Here is a 15587-nt window from a genome sequence, read left to right as displayed (position 1 = left end):
TGAATGAGTCTATTTGAAAGTTTGACCCGAAACACCCTGCACCCCTCTTTGGCCATGACAGTGCCGGGAAGCCATTTGGGAGCTTGTCCATAATTTAATATAAATATAGGATCATTGATTTCAATCTCGCGTGACACATTTGCGCTATCATGGTATGCACTTTGTTGAAGCCGCCTGCTCTCTACCTGTTCATGTAGATCAGGGTGAACTAACGAGAGCCTTGTCTTAAGTGCTCTTTTCATGAGCAGTTCAGCAGGTAGGATCCCAGTAAGTGAGTTGGGTCTCATGAGGTAGCTAAGCAGGACTCGGGATAGGCGAGTCTGCAGTGAGCCTTCAGTTACCCTCTTCAAGCCTTGCTTGATGGTTTGCACTGCTCTCTCTGCCTGACTATTGGATGCTGGTTCAAACGGGGCAGAAGTGACATGTTTGATCCCTATGAACTCAGCACTGGTAAAACATGGTCCATTGTCACTCACCAGGACATCGGGTAGGCCATGTGTGGTCAACATGGCCCGCAGGCTTTCAGTAGTGGTAGCGGACGTGCTAGCCGACATTATATCCACTTGGAGTACGCTTCTACAACCACAAGGAACATTTTACCCAAGAATGGGCCTGCAAAGTTGACGTGTACTTGAGACCACGGTTTGGAGGGCCAAGACCATAAACTTAGCGGCGCCTCCCTGGGTACATTGATTAACTGCGAGCATGTATTACATCTGTGAATGCAGGACTCTAAGTCCGCATCGACACCGGGCCACCACACGTGGGATCTGGCTATTGCTTTCATCATTACGATGCCTGGGTGGGTACTGTGAAGGTCATTGATGAAGGTGTCTCTGTCCTTCTTAGGGACCACTACTTGATTTCCCCACAGCAGGCAGTCTGCCTGTATAGACATTTCATTTTCGTACTGCTGGAATGGCTTTATCTCTTCCTGCATTTCCACTGGGATACTGGACCAGCTCCCGTGAAGCACACAGCTTTGGACTAGAGATGGTGAGGCGTCCTGGCTTGTCCAGGTTTTGATCTGCCGGGCAGTGACGGGTGATTGCTCACTCTCAAATGCTTCCATAACCATGACTAGTTCTGCGGGCTGCGCCATTTCCACCCCTGTGGTGGGCAATGGCAGCCTACTGAGAGCATCGGCGCAGTTTTCTTTGCTTGGCCTGTGGCGGATGGAGTAGTGGTATGCGGACAATGTGAGCACCCATCTCTGGATGCGGGCCGATGCATTGGTATTTATCCCTTTACTCTTGGAGAACAGGGATATAAGTGGCTTATGGTCAGTTTCCAATTCAAATTTTAGCCCAAACAGGTATTGATGCATTTTCTTTACCCCATAGACACAAGCTAACGCTTCTTTTTCAATCATGCTGTAGGCTCTCTCAGCATTAGACAGATTCTTGGATGCATAAGCAACCGGTTGCAGTTTCCCGAAATCATTAGCTTGTTGCAATACACACCCAACGCCATATGACGACGCACCACACGCTAGTACCAAACACTTACATGGATCATACAACACAAGTAATTTGTTTGAGCATAACAATTTCCTTGCTTTTACAAAAGCATTTTCTTGGCTTTTGCCCCAAACCCATTCGCCCCCTTTTCGTAGTAAGACATGCAGTGGTTCTAGCAGTGTGCTGAGACCCGGTAAAAAGTTACCAAAGTAGTTCAGGAGTCACAGAAACGACCGCAGCTCTGTCACGTTCTGAGGCCTCGGTGCATTCTTGATTGCCTCTGTCTTCGTGTTGGTGGGCCTGATGCCGTCTGCCGCAATCCTCCTTCCCAGGAACTCTACTTCAGGTGCAGGAAAATACACTTCAAGCAGTTTAACCTGAGCCCCACGCGGTTGAGTCGACTAAGAACCTCCTCCAGGTTCTGCAAATGCTCGACTGTGTTCCGACCTATGACCAAGATGTCGTCCTGGAAGACCACGGTGTGCGGGACCGACTTCAGTAAGCTTTCCATGTTTCTCTGGAATATCGCCGCCACCGATCTGATTCCAAACGGGTATCTGTTATAAACAAAAAGATCTTTGTGCATGTTGACGCGGGTGAGGGCCTTCAATGATTCCTCCAGTTCCTTCATCATGTAAGCTGAAGTCAGATCCAGCTTCATGAACGTCTTTCCTCCCACCAGCGTTGCAAAGAGGTCGTCGACCTTTGGTAGTGGATATTGGTCTTGCAGGGAGAAACGATTGATAGTTACTTTGTAATCGCCACAGATTCTGACAGTGCCGTCTCCCTTGAGGACTGGGATGATAAGACTGGCCCACTCGTTGAACTCAATCTGGGAAATGATGCCCTCTCTTTGCAGCCGGTCTAACTCGATCTCTACACTTTCTCTCATCATGTATGGTACTGCTCTTGCCTTGTGATAGATGGGTCGCGCCCCTGCAATTAGGTGGATCTGCATTTTTGTTCCTTGGAATTTCCCGATGCCTGTTTTGAACAGCGAAGGAAATTTGTTTAACACCTGGGCACATGAAGTGTCATCAGCGGGCGATAATGCTCGGATGTCGTCCCAGTTCCAGCGTATCTTTCCCAGCCAACTTCTGCTGAGCAGTGTGGGACCATCGCCCGGTACCACCCAGAATGGTAGCTTGTGCACCGCTCCATCGTAGGAGACTTTTATGGTAGCACTGCCGATTACAGGAATCAGTTCTTTCGTGTAAGTTCTTAGTTTTGTGCGAACTGGAATTAAGTATGGCCTTGAGGCCTTGTTTTGCACCACAAACTTTTGAAAGTCTTTTTGCCCATCGTGTCCGTGTCCAGCTCCATTGACACCGGGAGCCCATTTCGTTCAACATTCAGCATTATCAGGGGAGAATTTGGGGTGAATTTGTGCACGCCACGTACCTCTGCCTCCTCGATCTGAGCCTCTGGTTCGTCGTGATCCTCTGTGGATCTGTTCTCCTCTGCAACATGGTGGTTTGCAGGTTTAACAGGCTTTGCAGCTCGCCTGCACACTTGTTGGAGGTGTCCCATTGTTCCACAGCTCTTGCAAACGTACTCTTTGAATCAGCATGAATGGAAACGATGATTACCCCCGCAGCACCAACAAGGTGTTAATGGCCTTGCATTCATCACATTTGATGGTGGACTCAGACATCTGCGGACGTACAGCTGCAGGTATGTTTGACCTGCCCTGTACGTTACGATTCGAAAACAACATCACTTTGTTCACAGTACTTGTAGCAGCACTTGTGTGCTGAGAGATTTGCTTTGTATTGTCACTGGTGGCAATGAACACCTGGGCTATCGCTATAGCCTTACTCAAGGTTGGGGTCTCTACAGTCAAAAGTTTGCGAAGTATGGTTTCATGGCCAATGCCAAGTATAAAAATGTCTCTGAGCATGTGCTCCAAATGTCCTTCAAATTCACAATGTCCTGCAAGGCGTCTTAGCTCGGTGACATAACTCGCCACTTCCTGGCCTTCAGACCTTTTTTTAGGTGTAGAACCGGTCCCTCGCCATCAGAACACTTTCCTTCGTGTTCAAATGCTCTCGGACCAGTGTGCACAAATCGTCATACGATTTCTCCTTGGGTTTCGCTGGAGAGAGCAGATTCTTCATGAGACCATATGTTGGTGCCCCACAGATGGTGAGGAGGATCGCCCTTCAGTTGGCAGCATTCTCTTCCCCATTTAGCTCGTTGGCCACGAAGTATTGGCCGAGTCGCTCTACAAAAGTTTCCCAATCATCTCCCTCCGAGAATTTCTCCAGGATGCCTACTGTTCTCTGCATCTTTGGGTTTGCTATCTGTATCTCGTCGCCAGTTGTGTGTATGGAGAAAGAGTCAAACTGAACACTGTGAGTTCAAAGTAAAGTGTGACCTTAGTCTTTTATTGCAGATCTCCAGAGTGCCTCTCTTAAGCCTCCTTAAATACTTGTGCTCCCAAGAGATTATGGGATCCCTTGGGACTCCAGGGGATGAGCCCTTTTGTGGCTGTACAGAGTAAATACAAGTATACATATATAACAGGTTTTATCGCTAATTCTTTCCTCAATATGCAAGTTATTTCAAACTAATTACAGATACAAAAGTTTACCAGAAAATGGAAGAACTTTGCGAGCCCTTAAAGGTTGCATAGCTATCCTGGTGCATTAACCATCGTACGTTTGCTGCATACTGTTGAGAACATAGGAACAGAAGTAGGCCTTCAACCCCTTGAATCTGTTCTGCTATTCAATTTGACCTTGGCTGATCTGTATCTTAATTCCATCTACCTGCCTCGGTTCTGTAACGCTTAATACCCATCCCCAAACAAAATCTATCAATGCAAAAGGCAAAACAGTGCGGATGCTGAAAATCTGAAATATATACGGAAAATCCTGGAAATTCTCAGCAGGTCAGGCAGCAATGTCAGTTTTGAAATTTTCAATTGATTTAGCGTCAACAGGTTTTTACGATACAGAGTTCCAGGTTTCCACTACCCTTGTGTGAAGAAGTGCTTCCTGGCATCACCCCTGAACAGCCCAGCTGTAATTTTAAGGTAACGCCCCTTTGTTCTGGACTCCCCCACCAGAGGAAAAAGTTTCTCTCATCTTCCCTATCAAATTCTTTAATATTTTGCGAATAGTTTTCTTTCTACAAGTTGATGCAAGTCTAATTTGTATCATAAAAAATTGCAGAAATGTCAGGCGGGTAGCACATGCGAGAAACGACTTCACTGTAAAGTAGAAAGCCATTTACCATAATATATGTGCAGGGCAATTTTATGCTTTTAAGAATTAAGGCTATTATCACATGCCAGAGCTAATGATTTCATTTATTTCCGTAATGAGGATGTTTAAAGCATTTAATTCTCATGATGAGGGTAATTAAAAGATTTATTTCAAATGATGACTGTAATTAATTTGTGCTAAACTTTATTTGGGGGGCACTTTTTCCTTATATTAAAGTTTTATTAATTGGTTTTACATCAGCGTCTTTAAGTGTAAATTACTCCATAATGAGGTCAGAAGTGAGGCTGTTTGCTAACGATTGCACGATTCAGTTCCATTGGTAATTCCTGAGATAATGTGGCCAGTCCCTGGCCACATGCAGCAAGAGCTGGACAACATCAAGGTTTGGCTGTTAAGTGGCAAGTTACATTCATGCCACACAACTGCCAGGTAGTGACCATCTTCCAAAAGGAAAGCCTAACCATCTCCCCCTGACATTCAGTGGCATTACCATCATCGAATCCCCCACCATCAACAACCTGACCAGAAACTTAACTGGACCAGCCATGTAAGTGCTGTGGCTACCAGAGCAGGTCAGAGGCTGGGTATTCTGTGACGAGTGGGTCACCTTCTGACTCCTCAAAACCTCTCCACAACCTGCAAGGCACATGTCAGCAGTGTGAGGGAATACTCTCCACTTGCCTGGATGGGTGCAGCCTCAACAACACTCCAGAGCCTGACATCATCCAAGACAAAGGAATCTGCTTGATCTGCACCTCACCCACTAGCCTAAACAACCATCCCCTCCAGCACCAGTGTACTGTGGCTTCAGTGCGTACTATCTACAGTTTGCAATGCAGCAAGTCAGTAATGCTTTTTCGGTAGCACGATAAGAGCCTCCATATTGAATAGCATATCTAGGCTCATTCATGAGGAAGGGGTATTTGTATTGGAACACAGCCGATATCTCAGCAAGAATTAATGCCTTCTGGATTGTAGAACGGAAGAAAAAAAAGAGAAAAGTTGGAAAGAAAATACTTGCTTCCCAGGGTGGTGCCTATAATTATAATGGCTAATGAAGTTCAACAATAAATGGTGGTGAACTATAAACGACAATAAATCACTAATATTAAATTTGTAATAATTAAATTATTTGGGGACTGAATATTACAGGTGGATTAACAGGCTGGTTTATTTTTTATTATCTCTGGGACTTGGACTTGAATCCAACATGGAATAATGATGTGAAATCTCCTTTCTCTCTGAAGCCTCCCAAATGAAATGAGCTTTGCCAGTCTCAACTAGGGTTCATTAGTTTGCCTTGCTGCTCCTGTGATCCCAGCATATCTGTAACATGAAGCAAAGGACACATAATAAGTACAGATACTTTCCCAGGTTGGAGGCAACACATGGAACACCATAGTCATTGATTCACAGTTGCTGATGAGGTGTGGGATTTCAATTGGACCAATGAGGAAGATTTTGTTTTCCACCAGTTCGCATGTCATCCAGCCTTATGCATGCCTCCCAGCAGATTCTCTTCTTGAAAAGGGGTGAAATGCTTGGTCTGCTGAGTCTTTCTGTCAATCTATACTCAGTGCCTTATGTTGCATGCTGACCTGTTCTGTAAGGAGAAGAAAATTATGCGCTGAACGTGTGGCTATTTTGTGCTGTAAATTTTAGGCTGCAGCACAGTTTTATGGACTTAGGCACAGTATATCGGACAGTTTATTGGCTATAGACATTTTGAGAGGTTTAAACGGGGCAGATGCGATGTGTTTGATCTCGTCACGGGTCATGAATTCTTTGAACTCAGCACTGGTAAAACATGGCACGTTGTCGCTCACCAGGACATCGGGTAGTCCGTATGTGGCAAACATGGCCCGCAGGCTTTCAGTAGTGGCAGCGGATCATGCTGGCCGACATTATCTCACATTCAATCCACTTGGAGTACGTGTCTACAATCACAAGGAACATTTTACCCATGAACGGGCCAGCATAGTCGACATGGACCCTAGACCACGCTTTGGAGGGCCAAGACCATAAACTTAGCGGCGCCTCCCTGGGTACATTGATTAACTGCGAGCATGTATTACATCTGTGAACGCAGGACTCTAAGTCCGCATCGACACCGGGCCACCACACTTGGGATCTGGGTATCGCTTTCATCATTATGATGCCTGGGTGGGTACTGTGAAGGTCATTGATGAAGGTGTCTCTGCCCTTCTTAGGGACCACTACTTGATTTCCCACAGAAGGCAGTCTGCCTGTATAGACATTTCATCTTCGTGCTGCTGGAACGGCTTTATCTCTTCCTGCATTTCCACTGGGACACTGGACCAGCTCCTGTGAAGCACACAGCTTTGGACTAGAGATGGTAAGGCGTCCTGGCTTGTCCAGGTTTTGATCTGCCGGGCAGTGACAGGTGATTGCTCACTCTCAAATGCTTCCATAACCATGACTAGATCTGCGGGCTGCACCATTTCCACCCCCGTGGTGGGCAATGGCAGCCTACTGAGAGCATCAGCGAAGTTTTCTTTGCTTGATCTGTGGCAGATGGCGTAGTAGTATGCAGACAATGTGAGCACCCATCTCTGGATGTGGGCCGATGCGTTGGTATTTATCCCTTTACTCTTGGAGAACAGGGATATAAGTGGCTTATGGTCAGTTTCCAATTCGAATTTTGTACTTGGCATTGGCCACGAAACCATACTTCGCAAACTTTTGACTGTAGAGACCCCAACCTTGAGGAATGAACCAGAGGCTCAGATCGACACCAGGAGTCCATTTAGTTCAACAATCAGCATTATCAGGGGAGAATTTGTGGTGAATGTGTGCACGCCATGTACCTCTGCCTCCTCGATCTGAGGCTCTGGTTTGTCATGATCCTCCGTGGATCTGTCCTCCTCTGCAACATGGTGGTTTGCAGATTTAACAGGCTTTGCTGCTCGCCTGCACACTCGTTGGAGGTATCCCATTGTTCCACAGCCCTTGTAAATGTACTTTTTGAATCAGCATGAATGGAAACGATGATCACCCCCATAGTGCCAACAAGGTGTTAATCGCCTTGCATTCATCCCCCTTGATGGTGGACTCTGTGACATCTGCGGACATGTAGCTGGAGGTATGTGTGACCTGCCCTGTCCGTTACGATTCAAAAACAATATCACTTTGTTCACAGTACTTGTAGCAGCACTTGTGTGCTGAGAGATTTGCTTTGTATTGTCGCTGGTGGCAATGAACGCCTGGGCTATCGCTATGGCCTTACTCAAGGTTGGGGTCACTACGGTCAAAAGTTTGCGAAGTATGATTTGGTGGCCAATGCCAAGTATGAAAAAGTCTCCGAGCATGTGCTGCAAATGTGCTTCAAATTCGCAATGTCCTGCAAGGCGTCTTAGCTTAGCGAGATAACTCTCCACTTCCTGGCCTTCAGACCTTTTGTAGGTGTAGAACCGATACCTCGCCATCAGAACGCTTTCCTTCGGGTTCAAATGCTCTCGGACCAGTGTGCACAAATTGTCATTTGATTTCTCCGTGGGTTTCGCTGGAGTGAGCAGATTCTTCACGAGCCCATATGTTGGTGTCCCACAGACGGTGAGGAGGATCGCCCTTCATTTGGCAGCACTCTCTTCCCCATCTAGCTCGTTGGCCACGGAGTATTGGTCGAGTCGCTCCATAAAGGTTTCCCAATCATCTCCCTCCGAGAATTTCTCCAGGATGCCCACTGTTCTCTGCATCTTTGTGTTCACTATTTGTATCTCGTCACCAGTTGTAGTGTATGGAGAACGAGTCAGACTGAACACTGTGAGCTCAAATTAAAGTGTGACCATAGTCTTTTATTGCAGATCTCTAGAGTGCCTCTCCAACCTGTGAAGCCTCCTTAAATACCTGTGCTCCCAAGGGATTATGGGATCCCTTGGGACTCCAGGGGATGAGCCCTCTGGTGGCTGTACAGAGTTAATACCAGTTTACATATATAACACTTCCTAAAGTGTGGTGCCTAGAACTGAACACAATATTCCAGCTGAGGCCTAACCAGTGTTGTATAAAGGTGGAGCATAACGTCATTGCTTTTATACTCTGTGCCTCTATTACAAAAAAACAAGGATCGCATATGCATTTTTAACAGCCTTCCCAACTTGTTCTGCCATCTTCAAAGATTTGAATACGTACACCTCTAGGTCTCCATGTTTCCAATTGTAGCATTTAGTTTATATTGCCTTTCCTCATTATTCCTACCAAAATGTATCACTTCACAATTCACTGTGTTGAATTTCATTTGCCAAGTGTCTGCCCATTTCACCAGTATGCCTATGTCCTCCTGAAGGCTGTTACTTCCTCCTCATTGTTTACTAAACTTCCAAGTTTTATGTCATCTGCAAGCTTTGAAATTATATTCAAGTCCGGGTTATTAATATATATCAAAAAGAGCAGTGGTCTCAATACTGACCTTTGGGGAATTCCACTGAATACTTCCATCCAGTTTGAAAAATAACCATTCACCACTACTCTCTGCTTTCTGTCCCTTAGCCAATGTTGTATCCATGCTGCCACTGTTCCTTTAAATCCATGGTCTTTAATTTTGCTTACAGGTCCATTATGTGGTACTTTGTCAAACGCCTTTTGAAAGTCCATATGCTCAATATCAATCACACGACCCTCATCAACTCTCTCCATTACTTCATCAAAGAAATCAATCATGTTAGTCAAGTACAATTTGCCTTTGACAAATCTGTGCTGGTTTTAATTTATTAACCCATATTTTTCCAAGTGCCAATTAATTTTGTATACATATGCCACCAGGTCTTTCCATTCCTGCACCCCCTGTAAAATTGTACCTATTACTTTATATTGCCTCTCCTCATTGTTCATACCAAAATGTATCTTGTCACATTTCCCTGCCTTAAATTGTATCTGCCATTTCTGCAACTCAATTCTGATTAGGTATGTTAAGGTTCTACAAAAAACTCAGCTGACATCTGTATCTTCTTTGGTTGTCATCAGTGGCCACCTATATAGGTGGCAAGTTCCATATATGGTAGGGTAAGTGTCTTTGCAACTCTCCTCATTTCTCGCACTTTCTGTCTTCACAGGGAGATCTTTTCCAGCTTCCTGCATTCCCCACATTCATAACCAGGCCGATGGCCTCCTATACAAATTTGACCTTCTGGTTATTAGTAAGGTTGCTCTTCACACCATCGGGTATGAGCTTCACCAGTAAGTTCAGAGTTCCATGCCTGTGTTGTCCCTCCATTTCCCTTGAACTGAAACACTCCATAGCAGGGTTGGCCAACACAGTACTATTTATACCTGTTGTGTAGCTGTTCAGTTAGTTGGGCGACATTCTTTCAGGCTTTTAACTGATCACTCAGTTGTGCTTTATCTTTAGTACACCAAGGCTGCCAGAATATCCACCCTGTCAAGTTATACATTTCTGGTAATGAACTAAGAAAAGGTTAACTCCCAATGAAGTGACTTAAGAGCAATTTCAGCCTAGAGTTTCCTTCTAAATTTCTGGAACACTGCTTTGCAGGCCTGAGGTTAGTTAAGGTTGTAAAACTTGATCATACAACTATTAAGGGTGACCCCTCAGCAAGTTAAAGGCTTGGATCATACTCCCTCCTCAACCTTCTTTTCACGAATGAAAGCAAGGTCAGGATCAACCTTTCCCAATAACTTAACTGGATTGACTTTATCCATACGGAAATTGGGCGGATCGGCAGTTAAAAATGAGGAGGTTATTCACCTGCTCAGATCCTGATTGTTTGCAATGTTAGCTTGCAGGATTTTGCATAGGATTAGTCGCCAATCTAAAGCAAGGGTAGAGGGGGCTCATAAGTGTATATAGGTATGGGTCATGGTATATCAGTAAGACTCCAGTGCAATTTTAACCACAGCCTGAGTGGGGAAACAGTACAGTTATCGCACTAGGGCAGAAGCTGGTCTGAAGACAGAAGAGGCCTTTCGGGTAAGACTAAAATTTTCTTTTGTGGGGCCAGAAGGAGCAGGAGTTGCCGCCTGCACTGTCCCAGACTTTTTTTTATTAATTCATGAGATTTGGGCATCGCTGGAAAGACCAGTATTTATTGCCCATTATTGAATCATAGAATCGTTATAGCACATTTGGCCTGTTGAGCCCGTGCCGGCTCTCTGCAAGAGCATCTCAGCTAATTCCACTCCTCTGCCCTTTTCCTGTAGCCCTGCAATTTTTTTTCTTTCAGGTACTTCTCCAACTCCCTCTTCAAAGCCGTGATTGAGTCTGCCTCCACCACACAGATCCTAATCACTCGCTGTGTAAAAAGGTTTTTTCTTATTTCGACTTTGTTTCTTTTGCCAATCACCTTAAATCTGTGTCCTCTGGTTCTTGACCCTCCTGCCAATAATAACAGTTTGTCTCTATCTACTCTGACCAGACCCCTCATGATTTTGAATGCCTCTATCGAATCTCTTCTCAATCTTCTCTGCTCTAAGGAGAATAACCCCAGCTTCTCCAGTCCATCCAAGTAACTGAATTCCCTCATGTGATATATTCTTACTACATCACTAACAAACACACTCTACAAGATGGCTCTTACACAGAAACTGTCATTACATGACCATTATTTACATCCGTAGTTGCAGTACATTAGTCCACTAGGTAGGGCAGTTGTCCACTATGGGGAGCTCTATTATACTGCTCCCTCCTTAATGAAGAAGTAATCATAACAAAATAATCATTATACGTAACTTGCATGGTTATACACAACAAAAGATATGGACTTATTTTTCCATATTTACAAATCAAACTTCACAACTGGTTTTCTGTTATGAAGAGGATACCTTCGCTCTCGAACAGAACTTTCCAAACGTTGTAGAACTTAGACTGATTCTAGGCTGAGGCTGAGGAGAGTGTTTACATAAGAATATAAGAACATAAGAAATAGGAGCAAGAGTCAGTCATTTGGCCCCTCGAGCTTGTTCTGCCATTTAATAAGATCATGGCTGATCTGATCTTGGGCTCAGCTCCATTTCCCTGCCCGCTCCCCATAACCCTTCATTCCCTTATTGCTCAAAATCTGTCTATCTCCTCCTTAAATATGACCCAGCCTCCACAGCTCTCTAGGGAAGAGAATACCTCAGATTTACAACTCTCTGAGAGAAGAAATTCTTCCTTATCTCAGTTCTAAATGGGCGACCCCTTATTCTTAAACTATACCCACTAGTTCTAGATTCCCCCACGAATGGAAACATCCTCTCTGCATCTAACTTGTCGAGCCCCCTAAGTATCTTATATGATTCAATATCACCTCTCATTCTTCTAAACTCCAATGAGCATAGGCCCAATCTGCTCAACATTTCTTCATAACTCAACCCACTCATCTCTGGAATCAACCTAGTGAACCTTCTCTGAACTGCCTCCAATGTAAGTATATCCTTCGTTAAATAAGGAGACCAAAATTGTATGCAGTACTCTAGGTGTGGCCTCACCAATACGCTGTACAATTGTAGCAGGACTTGCCTGCTTTTATACTCCATCCCCCTTGCAATAAAGGCCAATATTTCATTTGCCTTCCTGATTACTTGCTGTACCTGCATACTAACTTTTTGTGTTTCATGCATAAGGGCCCCCAGGTCCCTCTGTACTGAAGCACTTTGTAGTTTCTCTCCATTTAAATAATAACTTGCTTTTTTATTTTCCTTCCAAAATGGATAACCTCACACTTTCCTACATTATACTCCATCTGCCAAATGTTTGTTGAATCACGTAGTCTGTCAATATCCCTTTGCAGATTTTTTGTGTCCTCACAACTTGCTTTCCCACCCATCTTTGTATCATCAGCAAACTTGGATACATTACCCTCAATCCCTTCATCCAAGTCATTAATATAAATTGTAAATAGTTGAGGCCTCAGCACCGATCCCTGTGGCACCCCACTAGTTACTGTTTGCCAACCGGAAAATGACCCATTTATCCCTACTCTCTGTTTTCTGTTAGTTAGCCAATCCGCTATCCATGCTAATATATTACCCCCAACTCCGTGAGCTTTATCTTGTGCAGTAACCTTTTATGTGGCACCTTATCGAATGCCTTCTGGAAATCCAAATACACCACATCTACTGGTTCCCCCGTATCCACCCTGCTCCTTACATCCTCAAAGAACTCCAGCAAATTTGTCATACATGATTTCCCTTTCATAAAAACATGCTAACTCTGCTTGAATGTATTATGCGTTTCCAAATGTCCTGCTACAGGTTCCTTAATAATGGATTCCAGCATTTTAGCAACAACAGATGTTAGACTAACTGGTCTGTAGTTTCCTGCTTTCTGTCTGCCTCCTTTTTTAAATAGGGACGTTACATTTGCGGTTTTCCAATCCACTGGGACCACTCCAGACTCCAGGGAATTTTGGTGGATTACAACCAATGCATCCGCTATCTCTGTAGCTACTTCTTTTAAGACCATTGGATGTAGGCCATCAGGTCCAGGGGACTTGTTCACCTTTACTCCCATTATTTTACTGAGTTTCTCCAAGGGCAACCCTTGATCTACATTTTGACTGTCTGCAACTTCAGACTTTTTGTCTGCCTGACTCAGACTCAGACAAACTCTGACTTTCTCTTAGACTTATTTCTAGAACATCTGATGTAGAATTTGCTACTGGTACTCTACTTATAACAAGTCTACCTGACTCATCAAAAATAATCGAATCATTCCAACTTTCAACTCCTTCCATATCTGAGGGTAAATTATCAATGTGAACAAACCTAACCTTTCAATGATCAAACATCCTGACCAAATATGTGCGAGGGCCACATATCTTCACTACTCTTTCTGGTAACCACTTTAACCATTTATGGTGATGGTTTTTCACTCTAACCTTCTGATTCAATTTCACACTTCTCTCTCTTACTTTACCTCAATCATGATTCTCTTTCTGTTTTCATTGTTTCTCTTCAACTAACTGTGCCAAGTTTGGCTTTGAAAACCTGGTTCGTGGCTGTCGTTTGAGAAACAACTCTGCTCGTGTTCTACCAGCAGTTGTATGAGGAGTATTACGATAATGAATTCAAAAATTTGCCAGTTTGTAGTCCAACAAGAACTGTCATTTCTTTGGATTTGGATCCAACATTTGTTTGATTAGGGCACGTTTTACAATTTTTATTGTATGCTCCGCAGCACCATTTGAAGCATGGTGGTACAATGGAATTCTGGTATGTTTCACACCATTTCTGCTCATGAACTGTGCAAATTCTTCTGAACAAAATTGCGGCCCATTATCAAACAGAATTTCTTCTGGGAGGCCATATGAAGAAAGCAATCTTTACAAATTGTCTAGTATTTTATTTGTTATTTTCTGCATCGGAAACACTTCGAATGACTATCAATCACAATGAACAATTTTTGCCCTTCTAGCTCAACAAAATCTACATGTAACCTTTACCACACCCTGGGAGGTCATTTCCATGGCTGTAATGGCACTGATGGTGGTTTCTTGCTTACCTATTGACATGCTGTACACTGACTAACGATGTACTCTATATCTTTATCTAAACCTGGCCACCTTAAGTAACTGTATGCAAAACTCTTGGTTAAAGCACATTCCAAGGTGCTGGTCATGAACATCTTCTAATGGATCTGAACTTATTTGGAATACTCTTGCACCCACATGATACAATCTTTATCCATTGATAATTCATTCCTACAAATGAAGTGTTGATGCATATATTCCTCTCATACCTGGTTTGGCCAGCCATTTGCTATTTAATCATACACCTTTGATACAACTGGGTCACATTTGACTGCTCTACCAACCTCTTCAGCTGTGACTGGCAGTTCATCAATGTATGAAAAATAGAACATTTCTTCTCTATTGAGTGTATCTTGTGATAGGGATGGCAGCCTGGACATAGCATCAGCATTAATGTCTGACTTAGGTACAACAACAATGAGTGTGGACCAATTACTTAGATCTACCTTAGAGATAACGTTCTCAGATTCTAGTCTTTTGAGTTCTTGCTTACCTTTTGCCTTGAGTATGTATGATACAGGAAGTGGTTTGCAGTAAACTGGTCTTGCATCCTTCTGCACTCTGACACTCACCTTGAAGTCATGGATCGGACTGCCTGTTTCATAGAACAACTTTGGATACTGCTTGCTGACATCACCTTTCTTGTTTCAATACAAAAAATCTCATTCCAATCCAGCTTTAGTAATCCCAACCAATTTCTACCTATCAAGGCAAGCTTGTCTCCTGTCACTTCTATGAGAGGCAAACTCTCAAACTGATCCCTACAGTTCACTGGTGTGGTGATACGTCCTACAACAAAGATTTGCTCTCCTGTGTAGCCTTGCAGTTCGATCTTGAATTTCTCCAGTCGAAAATCACTTAACTTGTCGAGATATTGCGATTCCGGTACTATGCTCACAGATGCACCAGTGTCGATTTCCATGGGTAGACTGGTTCCTGGAACGTCTATTTGGATGACAATACATTGTGAATCGTTGTTAGATACTCTCGTGCTCCTGATGACGTGAATTTCCAAAATCTCCTTTCCTGTTGTTTCTCTTCAATGCTATGTAGAGTCTGGCAATTTTTACTTATAGCATTGAAATTCGGTTTACTCTTCATTTGGCATGCCTTCGCAAGATTCCCAGTTTCCTTGCAGAAGAAATACTCTACCTTCATATATAGATAGTTTTGAGCAATGTGATGTCTCAGGCACTGATAGCACTTCTTCAATGCACCGTTACCATAGCCAGTTGTGTGGCCTTGGGGCCCAACTGCCTTTTACTTTTAACTTGCAGGCGATTCACCTCAGTTGTCCAATGACTGGAAATGGCGCAAAATTCTTGGGAGTATTGTTTGACCAGATCCATCGACATAGCTATCTGACAAGCTACATCAAAAGTCAAGTTAGTGGTTGTCTACAATTTTCT

The sequence above is a fragment of the Pristiophorus japonicus genome, chromosome 12, assembly GCF_044704955.1.
Source record: "Pristiophorus japonicus isolate sPriJap1 chromosome 12, sPriJap1.hap1, whole genome shotgun sequence".
Classification (NCBI taxonomy): Eukaryota; Metazoa; Chordata; class Chondrichthyes; family Pristiophoridae; genus Pristiophorus; species Pristiophorus japonicus.
The sequence above is the reverse complement of the archived record's forward strand: the minus strand, read 5'-3'. Positions refer to the sequence as shown.